A 12,413-nucleotide genomic window follows, 5' to 3' on the forward strand; every position below is an offset into this window, starting at 1 on the left:
TGCATGCGGTCAATTAAATGGATGAGTTCCCAGCTGTCTGCCTTATGATTTCATGTGCCCGCCAAAGAACCTTGCCCTCTCGGCCCGCTACACAGCTGCTACACCCCCCCAGAACCGTCGCCAGAAAGTAAAACACCAGCTGCATGCACCTTAGGTGGACACCCTCATTGTCTGGGCTGGTGGCACTGAATGGGTGAAGCGGGATCCACATGGGCAGGGTTGTGTCTGTCCAAACTAAACAGCTGTGAATGTTCCCTAATGTCCAAAGTATACTCAAACCTATCCTTCTTCACCACGCAGAAAAAGCCCTCATACGGTCATTGTAACAGCACCTCTGGGTCCTGTCTGCGCACAAATATAAAATCAGCGTCCAGGAGTGGTGGGGCACATTCTGTTAAGGGGATCCAAGCCAATTGGTAGGAAGAGCTTTGCTGATCACGATACCATGTCGAGCTGCTGAAGGATGTTCAGATCAGAGTTGGTTGAAAAATGAATGTCCCATGAAACTGTAAGGACCAGACCATAAACCATCTCTGCGGACAATGCAGATATATCTTGCTTTGAAGCTGTGCGCATTCCCAAAAGAATGCATGGCAACTCATCAACCTAATTGGGACCAGTGAGTCGGGCCTTAAAAGTGGACTTCAGTTGCCGGTGGGAACGTGGGTGAATTGTGTTCCATGGACTGAGTTAACGTGGGAAAACCAAATCTGGCCATCCAGTTGACGATGATTGCTCTGGCCCTTTTGTCAGTGTCACTGGATGGCAACGGGACGGCCTCTGGCCAGCACGTGAAATGTTCTACAACTGTTAGAATGTATCTCATGTTGTGAGATTCTGGCAATGGTCCAAGCAGGTCCACATGCACATGTTCCAACTGCCTGCATACTGTCAGTAAATGTTGAAGAGGTGCCTTAGTGTGGCACTGAATTTTGGCAGTGAGGCAGGAGATAGTCGTACAAATCCATTGCATGATGCCTTTTCTCAGTCCATGCTATACATATTTATTTGACATGTGCATGACAGATGTTCTGATAGACAGATGAGATAAGCTGTGTATCTGGTCAATGAGGTGTTTCCTCCAAAATGCAGGAAACATTGGTCTAATGTAGCCCAAAAACATGTCACAAAGTAAGGTTGGCCACCCAGTTGTGCTGCCCCCTGCTGTATGTCCAGGTTAGTAATGGCCGTACTGTTTGCCTGAATATCGGGGTCCATTGCCTGGACACAGGCTAATTCAGGAATATCAATGTAACACTGAATATGATATTCAGTCGGTCTGGACAGAATATTCGTGATGCCATTGTTTTTACCAGATGTTATCCAAGTAGATGTAAGGGAACTCTAAATCTCTGCCCAAAGTGTCTATAACCCGCTGGCAAGTTTGAACAGCATTCTGCAACTCAAGAGGCATCCAAAGACATTCAAAAAGCCCAGAAGGGATAATAATCACCATTTTAGGAATATCTTCCTTATGGATGGGATCTGATGGTTTCTCATGACAAGATCAACCTTGGAGAAAGCCCAGAAATTGTGCAGATGGGAGGCAAAATCTTGCATATGAGGGACGTTAAGACAGTGGGTCTTAACCTGAGATATGGTCTGTTGGCCTTCATAAATCATAGCATAGACTAGAGTATAGCTGGAAAGTGATGCTGCAACTGTTTAAGGCATTGGTGAGGCCAGGTTTGGAGAATTGTTTTCAGTTCTGTTCTTCAAATATAGGAATGAAATAGATAAGGTGGAGAGGGTGCAGAAAAGATTTACAAAAATGTTACGTGGCTTACAACATCTAGAGTACAGAGAAAGATTAAGGAGACAGCGACTTTATTCATTGGAACGTAGACGGATGAAGGGGGTTATGATAGAGGTATTCAAAATTATGAAAGGAATAGATAGACTGGATGTGAGTAGACTCTTTCCCCTGAGGGCAGTGGTGGTTGGAACAAGAGGGCCTGATTTCAAAGTAAGGGGCAAATTTTAGGAGGAATGTGAGAGGATGCTTCTTCACTCAGAGAGTGGTGGCAGAATGGAATGATCTTCCAGAAGAGATAATTGCGGCAGGGTCTTTTCTGTCATTTAAGAGGTTGGATGTGTACATGGATATGAGGGGGTTGGAGGGATATGGCCAGAGTATTGGAGGGGAAAACTAGTGCAGTTGTTCATGTGAACTGGCATATACTTGAAGGGCCGATATGGCCTGTTTACGTGCTGTAAACTGTCATATGGTTATATGTGCTGGGCTCCACGGGACAAGGTGGGACATCATTAAGAGTTTGCTGCCAGTGGATTTGAATTAAGTCCCGTGAGTATCCCAAGCTTCCCGGCAGGAGACTCCAAAAATCGAAAAGATGAATTAACTATTTCCATGAGCCCTCCCCTTTTACGTCTATTTTTCTAAACCCATTCCATGATCTTGACATATCCACTTAACCCAACCCATATTTCTTCTCCCATTCAAAGCACTCAGTAATACACCAAGGCAGTAAAATAAAAACTCAATGCTGGGAATACTCAGCAGATCGTCTACTGGAAAAAATAATCAGAGTTAAAACCTTCAGGTCGATAACCTTTCACTGGGATTCAGAAAGATGATCAAATAAACCTGATTCTCTTTGCTGAGAAAAAGAAGAGGGGAAATAACAAATTGAATACGTGGGATGAAAAGCCCGAGCAGCAGAAATGGCAGTGGTGCTGGATGAGTGGAGTTGACTCGTTGATCAGCACATCCGTCTGGATGGAGGGGTAAAGGATAAACAAGACAAACATGATGCTGTCACTGTGAGGTTCAATACGACAGCTGCAGAGAATCTGAAATGAAGGAATGGTGAAAATACTTGTTTTTGGATCAATGTGACAAATTTTGAGTTCACAAAAGAAAACAAAATTGATTTGCTCTGCCAGAACTGTCTAGATCAAGGGGCACAATAAAATAGTCTAGAAGCCAACATTATGAAATTGAACAGCCAAGTTATACAAATCGGCAGCAAGAGATAAAACACAGTTACATAATTCCATGAAAGTGGTGTCACAGGACGAAAGGGTTCTAAAGACAGCTTTTGTCATCTTGGTCTTCATTAATTAACGGATTGAAAATAGGAGTTGGGAAGTTATGGTGAGGTTTGATAAGATGTTGGTGAGGCCAAATTTGGAGTATTGTGTGCAGTTCTGGTCGCCTAGCTACAGGAAGGGTATTAGTAAGATTGAAAGAGTGCAGAGAAGATTTACCAGGAGTTGAGCTACAGGGAAAGGTTGAACAGGCTGGGATTTTATTCCTTGGAGTCTCGAAAAATGAGTAAGAGATTGCTTAAAGTGGAATATGAATGGGAAAAAAGGCTGAGAAAGACTGCAGTCGACCCAATTGTGAAGGAAAAATGTTACTTGAAAAAAATTGTAATTGGCCCATTTCCTCTGGAGTTATGAAACCACGCACAGAACAAGTCAATGACGTACGATTAAAACAGTGGTTTTCAAACTTTTTATTTCCAATCACATTCCACCTTAAGTAATCCCTTACTAACAGAGCTCTTCTGGCACAAGGATTAAGTGGAATATGATCAAGGGGGTGGGGGTGTAGAGGAGGAGTTTGAAAATCACTGCTCGAGATGAAAATGTTTCTCCATCTCTGTTTTAAGCAGACATCCTTTTATTCTGTGGTTTTGCCCACTGGTCCTAAACTCTCGCACGACTGGCAAAATCCTCTCTCTCTCCAGCCCTTTCACTAGTCATCAGATTTCAATGAGGTCCTGACTCATCCTTCTAAACTCAGGTGAGTACAGGCCCAGAACCAGCAAATGCTCATCAAACATTATTCCTCTCATACCCAGGATCATTTTTGCAAACAACCTCTGGGCATCACATCCTCTCTTAGAAATGGGGCCTAAAATTACTAGATCAGGACAACCAGAAGGTGGTCACGGGAGGGAAGACAGCAGCAGGGCTGCCTAGAGTCCACGGATTTGATGGTGTTCAAGGAGTCAGCTGAGGGGAGCGGGGATTGTCGTGGAAGAATGGCATCGGAAAATGACGTGAGAAGACACCTCTCCCTGACTGAACTGTTCAATACTCGAACTGTAGTGACTTTTTTGACTTTATCAATATTTTGAACAGTAATTTACTACAGTAGGATTCTGGAAATGAAGAAAGGAAAAAAGCAGTGTTCGGCACTGCCAGTTGCCCCAATAATCACAGAGACAAAGAATGAGGGGAACGATAGGCTTTATTACACACAAGACTGCAGGCCCGGGTCCAAGTGAGGGAAGTGAAGGGATGGAAGAGATGTCTCGACCTTTATGGCCGGGTCAAAGGGGAGGAGTTCAGGGAGGAGTCTAGGAGAGGATGTCATCAGGAGGGTGGGCCATCCCATGCCTGTACTGGTAAGTACATACAATACCATTTTATTACCAGCAACTTAGAAAAAATCTAGGTTTTCAACCTGTTAAAAGTGCAGAAGAAGCAAGGCCGACCTTCCAGAAGGAACCTCAGGACAAGTTAGACATGGATCCGAATCCTCAATGTGGAACTCGGGAGAAGCTGGAAGAAACATCCACATCCTCTGCGCTTCCACAGACGCAAGATGTCAAGTTCTTTGGCCTGGCGGCGGGCCAGGAGGGGTGCGAGGTCTGCCGGAAGATATTGAAGGTTCAGATCCTGTAAAATTATTTTTGGAAATGGGTTCCAGAGATGTTGGGAGTCGAGTCTTTTGAGATCGGGCTCATAGGTCGTGAAGGAGAAAACCTTTACTGGGTCAAATGTCAAGAGCGGTTCTTTTAAGATTTTGTGATATCAGGATAGAGAAATTATATTGTGGCTTGCAGTTCAGAAAGTTGCCTTGATCAAAGCCCTACGATGTATCAAGGCAATAGGGTTTTATTTTAAGCTGATTTAAGTCAGGAGATCATTAAGTGATGGAAAGAGTTTAATCTGGTCAAAGCAGTGCTGTGGAAGAAAGGGTATAAATTTACTTTTTGGTATCTGATGATATTTAAGGTGATTTATGGGCGAGATCAGTCTCAATGTTTTGTGAGTCCATATGGTGCATTATCTTTTGCAAATTCCTTCCCAGATTTGAAGGAATCGATGGGGAAAATGCCTGAGGATAAGATTGGGAAGGGAATGGGAAAAAGAAGTTGGAATCAGAATCGGTGAGTGATGTTGAAGATGAAGCTCAAGCTCAATGTGGCTGTTATCAATGGGATGACTGATGGATTTTAATGTTCGGTTGGAGGGGTGATGGTTGACTCTACTTCTTCTAAAGTCATCTGCCACTCGTGGAATTGACTGCACCTGGTCCACAGAGGGGGGTCTGACTCTTGGGCTCTTAGGTTTTTACATTTTTTACAGGGGTTTCTTATTGTTTGAAAGGGGGGCGTTGGGTTTTTTTAAATTTATATCTAATTGTAATTGCTGTGTGAAGTGCCAATCTCAGGAGGAAATTAAGTTATGGCTCATTTAAACTTTGTGACCTTTAATGTTAAATGACTTAATAATGTGATGAAAAGGAAGGGAATATTGGCATATATAAAGAAAATTTCGGTTGATGTTGCCTTTTTGCAAGAAACTCGTTTGTCTGAGAAAGAACATATGAAATTGAAAAGAGATTGGGTCGGACATGTTTTTGCATCTTCATTTAATTCGAAAGCTCGAGGTGAGTTGCTACTTTGGTTCATCAGAAGTTACCGTTACAGTTGGAATCATTCTCTGCCACATCGGGTCGAGAGCTGTTGGTGAATTGTAAAATTTTTGCTGAAGCATGGACTTTGATGAATGTTTATCCACCCAATGAAGATGATGAAGATGTTATTTCTGAAACTTCTTTGAATCTGGGTCAAGCTCATGAAAATATTTTGGTTGGTGGGGATTTTAATTGAGTGTTGGATAAATTTCCAAAAACTGTACAAAGAACCAAAATAGCAAAATGTATGTTAGACTCAATGAAAGATTTGAATTTGGTGGAAATCTGGAGGAAGTTAATTTTGACAGAAAAAGAATTTTCTTTTTATTCACCCAGACATGATCCTTTTTTGAGAATCGACTTTTGCTTAACATCAGCACAATTACAGGGTAGATTTATACATGCAGCGTATAAGAGTAGGAATTGTCTGATCATTCTTCATTGTTAAGTAGAAGTACACAATCCTTTATCCGGACATCTAAAATCCAAAAAGCTCCAAACACCAGCAAGTGGGGAGAGAGACGGCAAAGGTGGAGGAAAAACGGCAGCATGACTGGAAGGGGGTGTGGGTGGATACAGCAGCACGATTCGGGTGGGCTTAAGTCTGGCTTTCCAAAATCAAGAAAAATCTGAAATTCAGAACACAGTGACCCCCCCTCCCCCCAAAAGGGTTCTGGATAAAGGATTGTGCACATGTTCTGGTTTGCATAATGTTGAGACTCTTATCGGTGAAGATTTAATGGGATGTTATTGAAGTAACTAAACTTTCTAAGTTATATCAAAGACCATATTCAGTCTCATTTTCAAATTAATACATATTTAGTACAAAGTAAATTTGTTTTGTGGGATGCTTTAAAAGCTTATTTAAAAGGTCTGATAATCAATTATTCTGCAAGAATTAAGATATAGCATTTGGCAGAGAGCCAACATTTGGAGAAGGATATAACAATGTTAGAAAAGGAATTCCAACGAAATTCAAATGTGGATAAAAATACTTTTTTGATTCAGTTGAAACTGTTATAATATAATGCAAACATATTAATATGAAAAATTAATATAATGATCCAAATAGCGTTACTATGAGTAAGGAGAAAGAGCGCATAAGGTTTTCGCTCAGCAATTAAAGACTGAACAGGCATCAAGGACAATAAATGTGATAAGAAATAATACAGGACTCACTTTTGAACCTCAGGAAATGAATGATGAATTTCACTCATTTTACCAGAATTTATATTCTTTTGATGTAAGTCAGGATGAGGAACGTGTTGAGTCTTTTTTAGGTAGTTTGGAGTTATCGGTTTTGGACGATAAAGATAGGACAGAATTGGAAGTTCCTTTCAGTGATTTAGAAATTGAAGAAGCAATATTGAATATCACGTGGAGAAGAGGGGTGTACAGGAGGGTTTTATAAAGAATTTATTCAAGTCTTGTCTCCTGTTTTGATGGATGTTCTTAAACAAGCTACAGAAGAGCAAAATCATTTCCAGAATTCTTTTCTAGAGCTCGACATAGTTATTGCAAAAAAGAAAGAGCCCCATTGAAAGTTGCCTCATATCGACCAATAGCTTTATAAAATGTAGTTTATAAGATAGTAGCTAAGGTATTGGCCAATAGACTTGCAAAATATTTATCACGTTTAATACATGTTGATCAAGCAGGTTTCATTAAGAATAGATTTTCTTCTGAAAATATTGTTAGACTGTTGATGTTAATTAATGTGTCAAGACATTGTTTGAATCAATCAGTGATAGTGGCATTAGATGCGGAAAAAGCCTTTGATCGAGTTGAAAGGAACTTTTTATTTAAAATACTTGAAGATTTAAGCTTGGACCTTTTTTACCTGGTTGAGTTAAAGCCTTGTATAAAAATCCTTTGGTGAGGATGGTGACAAATGGACAAATTTCAGATACGTTTAATTTAACATGCTCCACAAGGCAAGGTTGTCCTTTGTCACCATTGGTGATAGAACCACTAGCCCAAGCTATAAGACAAATGATAAAATTAGTGGGATTAAAATAAAGGAAGAGAATATAAGGTTCCTTTGTACCAATATATTTAACAAATCCTCAGTAATCGTTATGACATCTACAAACCTGTTTGGTACAATATGGAGAAATGTCTGGTTATAATCGGGATAAGAGGAACATATTACCAATTACAGAAGAAGATTATCCTGCTTGTAAACAGATTACACATCTTAGATGGACTAAGAAAATTAAATATTTAGGGGTAATGGTTGATGCAGATTATCAACATTTATGTAAGTTGAACTATATATCTCTATTGATAAAATTCAAGCTGATTTAATTAAATGGAAAGATCTTCCTTTGACAAGAATGGCACATGTGAATTGTATTAAAAATGAATATTTTTTCTTGAATTTAATATCTTTTTCAATCAATTCCATGTTTGAGTCAAAACATTTTTTTAAAGAGTTATGGAGCAATCAGAATATTTTTATAGAAAGGTTCATTGGCTAGAGTATTGTTGCAAAACTTAACATGGCAATATGCATTAGGGACGACAATGGCCTCATTTTCAGAATTATTCATTAAATTATTAGTTAATTATCAGTTAAAATTTATTAATATGATGTTTGATGTTAATCAACCTCCACACTGCGCTAAAGTGTTATTAGCACAGATTTCTCATTCTATTATACATCAATGTATATTTAGATGGACTCCTCGTCTTTTGCATTATAATAATGTGCCAGTATTATGACATTTATGTGATACTTGGTATAAAAGAAATCTGGCAATAGGAAATGGAGATAAGGTTTTATTACAAATTCCATTATATCAGGATAAATACATATCCTTCTCAATGAATAATCTCAGTATTTAAAGATTTGCCAGATGAAAGGTATTCAAGTGTTAGCAGATTGTTTTGAAGATGGGATATTTTTTTATTATGTTAGGCTTCGGGAAAAAATTGAGGTACTGTTAAATTCTTTGCTTGCATATTTTCAAGTACATGCTCCAGTAGTGAAGAATTTTGGGCGGGAATCGAACATGCCTAAGTTAACTAAATTTAAAAATTTAATTGTAAATGGGTCAGAAAGGGATTTATTTCAGAAATGTATTCTTTGTTGCAACAGAAAATGGCTAAACTGGATTGAGATAAATCAAATCTTAAATGGGAGAAAGATTTATCCTTAGAATTATCCCAAGAAGGATGGACTACTATGTGTGAACATAGTGAGACTAAATTTGGTGAACTATAATTTTCAACATCAGTTGTATTAAATGCCGGAAAAGTTAAAAAGATATGGATTTAGTCATTCGGATTTATGTTTTAATTGTGGGACTCAAATTGGTACTTTTTTTTCAATTCTGTCTGGTTGTGTGATAAAGTAAATCTTTTTGGATAAAAATTAGAGGGTTTAAGGCGGATATATTAGAGACTACTTTAATGGTAGATCCACTGCTTTTTTTTAAATGGGGTATATTACAACTTTAACAATGGGTTTAAGAATGGATAAATCTCCAATTAAGTTTATTCGGTTCGCATTAGCATTGGTTGGGAAATGTATTGTTATTACGTGGAAAAAATGATATGGATTTAAATATGAATCTTTGGCAAAATGAAAGCTTGTATTTGTTTGGAAAAGATAACGTAATTTACGTGATAATTTTTTTTTTAATGTGAAAATGTGGTCTAAAATTTACAGTCTTTTGCCTCTCTTCCTTCTTAAAGAGTGGAGTAACATTTATAATTTTCCAGTGCAGACTTGGAAGACAAGGGTAGATGGACTTTAAACATGAACATGGTGAGTAATTAGTGAAGCTATTCATTCAGATATGCTGCTCACAACTAGGTAATTCCAAAAGACCTAAGTTATAGGGTTCCACATGAGAGACGAGGCCAATAGCCGCAGAGATCAAGACAAAGCAGAATCATACACACCATTACTACCAAGATTTACATCAGTGACATATCAGAGTCAATGCGATACTTTAAGATGAGTTACAGCACAGTAACAGACCCTTTAGGCCCACAAACCTGTGCCTCCCAATTCACCTTCAACCCCCCCATACTTTTTGAACAGTGGGAAAAATCTGGAGGCCCCTCCCCCACCCCAGAGAAAACCTAAGCACACACAGGGAGAACATAGAAACTCCTCACAGAGAGAGAGCAGGATTTGAACCCCATCCCTATCACTGGCAGTGCAACAGAGTTGCGATTGTGCCATCCACTGTCGAACCATGTTGGACAGGAAAAAACTCAAATCAAGAAACTCAATAAATGGACAGCATCAATATTTTGTGAGTTGGTACGGATTAGTCCAGATTTTGAGAAAAGATGGATGGAGAGTACTTTGTAACAACGTAATGACAGTCAGTAGAAAAGAAGCCACAGCGAGCTTGCATGGGAGCCAGGAAGGGAAATTAGCCACTTTATTGAAATGGAAGCAAGAGAATAGGCTCAGGAGAAAGAACCCATGTGAGAGAAATTCTGGTTCATGAGCAAGTCACAAAAACCCAATGATGCCTTCCAAAGTGCATTCCGATTTGGGAATACAAGGCATTCATCTCGAATTATTTCTCCAGTTTGGGCATTTTGGATCATTAATATTCCCCGGTATTCTTAAAAATCTGATGATGAGGTGTTACATGTGTTGCTATGAGGTGTAACTATGCAGCTCGTATTTGCACAGCAGATATAATAAGGGATCCACCCTTCCCCCTCTCCTTCATAGTGTCTATTTAAGACAAACATAATCTGCAAAGAAATGATGATGAGATCACGAGATGTAGCAGTAGAACTTCATTCATCTTTTGATTTGATCGTCTAAACAAGTTTTAAAAAAATACAGAGCAGTGAGGGTCTGGGATGCATTGCTGGGGTGGAGGTGGGGGCTGGTATAATGAGGACATTCAAAAGACTAAGATACATGGATGGAAAAATAATAGAGGGTAATGAGTGTGAGGTAGGGAAGGGTTAGATTTGTAATGGCACTGATATACCATCATTTACACACAATTAAAGAATACCCTCACTCGTTTCCTCCAGAAGACAATGCAGTCGACCTTCTTTATCCTCCTCAGACACAACATTGCATTCTTCAACTCCCCAAACACCACCCAACCAAGCCCCTTTGACCTTCGCATTGGTTCAGTGCCACATGGTGATCCTGACCCTCTCTCTCTACTCCTCCTGCATCCGAGATCCATCACCCATATACTGACGCTTAACACTCGAACACATGGGCTAATCCTCCAGCGATATGCTTCAATTACATTAATCAGTGGCAACTGGCACCGTTCCCAAAGCAGGCAGATGCATCACCATGACAGCCCCCTTCCCCCCCCCCCCACCACCCCACCTCCAGCCTCCAATCCATGCAAGGAGGCGACTGAATGGAACTTTCCCCAGTGTAATGGTCTCGAGGGTTGACAGTTCAGCCTGATCTCGTATGATACTGGAAGACAGGTGATGCAGGGGTACGACTGGTCCTCTGGCTATGGCCCTGATGCAGAACGTGGACATTCGAAATACACTGGCTTCAACCTGTTGATGGAAACAGTGTTACCTTTTCCATTCCTGTCAATCACAAAACACTATGGATGGTGTCATAAGACCTGGAAAGAACCATCGTAAATGGGTTAGAGTGGTTTACGAACAACATCATGTCAAAGAAATACACGAGAACACTGTTGTCAATCATTTGGCACATCCACTGGAGATGATGCTGCCACATAGGAAAACTTCAGAGTAATCTCATTTTCTCGAAGACGGTCAAGATAACTGACCTGTTCATGAGCACTGTGTCTGGACTCAGATTCACAAACTCACCTGGCAAGGTCAGCATACAGCCATAGACTAGCTCGACCACTAAACATCCATGATCTGCTCAAAGAGCTGTAGTCACGCAAAGGAGAACCATGGGCAAACGTTCGCTCCATGTCGATGATTTGCCACCTGCTGTCAACGGTGCTTTCGATCGTCAATGAAAACGCTCAAAGAAGCTGTTGGCCTGAAATGCTTCGCCGTAATTCAGGTAGTGCCCAGAAAATCAGTGAGAGCTCGGACCAATGCTGACTAGAACTGAGACCCTCGATCTGTTGTAATAGTGCCCAGAACACCAAAAGATGGAATCCAATAATCCACAAACGTCCAAGCAATTGTCTCTGCAGAGATGCCGATGATAGGAATTTCATCCTTCCACCTGGTAGTCCTGTCCTCACCCGTGAGCAGAGAAGTACATTGCCGAGATGGCGGAAGTGGACCTTGGAAGCCACAAGGTGCACGTGCTGGAAATCGGAATCCAAAACAACAAAATCCCCCAGCTTGAATTTCATGTGCCTGGAGACTTTAGGGCGTGGACCCAGGAAGCAAGTCCTTGCCCATAATCCAACATTCTGTTTTACACGAACCCAGGTAAGATGTTCCTTAACCAGTTTGATTGATGCTCTTCTACCAGGAAGAGATAGATTGTGAAGGGAAAATCTCCTGCCTCATAGCCGCCCACACAAACAGCCTAGTCCTTCCTGTTGGGGGAAAAAAAAATCAGACCAACTTTTCAGCCGATTCATCAAGGGTCACATCTTGAAGATGGAGACCAGAGTTGATCTGGTTACACTGGATGAAATCGGGATCAGTGCACCATGCATGAGCCATGGCATCGAAATTTATGTCAGTGGTTGTATGTAATGTCGCACCTGGATTGGGCACCAATTTGCTTTCTCTCAGATGTCATGTGTGTCCGATGAAAATTGAAGGATGAAGTGCAAGT

This window comes from Narcine bancroftii, unplaced genomic scaffold (assembly GCF_036971445.1).
Source record: "Narcine bancroftii isolate sNarBan1 unplaced genomic scaffold, sNarBan1.hap1 Scaffold_133, whole genome shotgun sequence".
NCBI lineage: Eukaryota > Metazoa > Chordata > Chondrichthyes > Torpediniformes > Narcinidae > Narcine > Narcine bancroftii.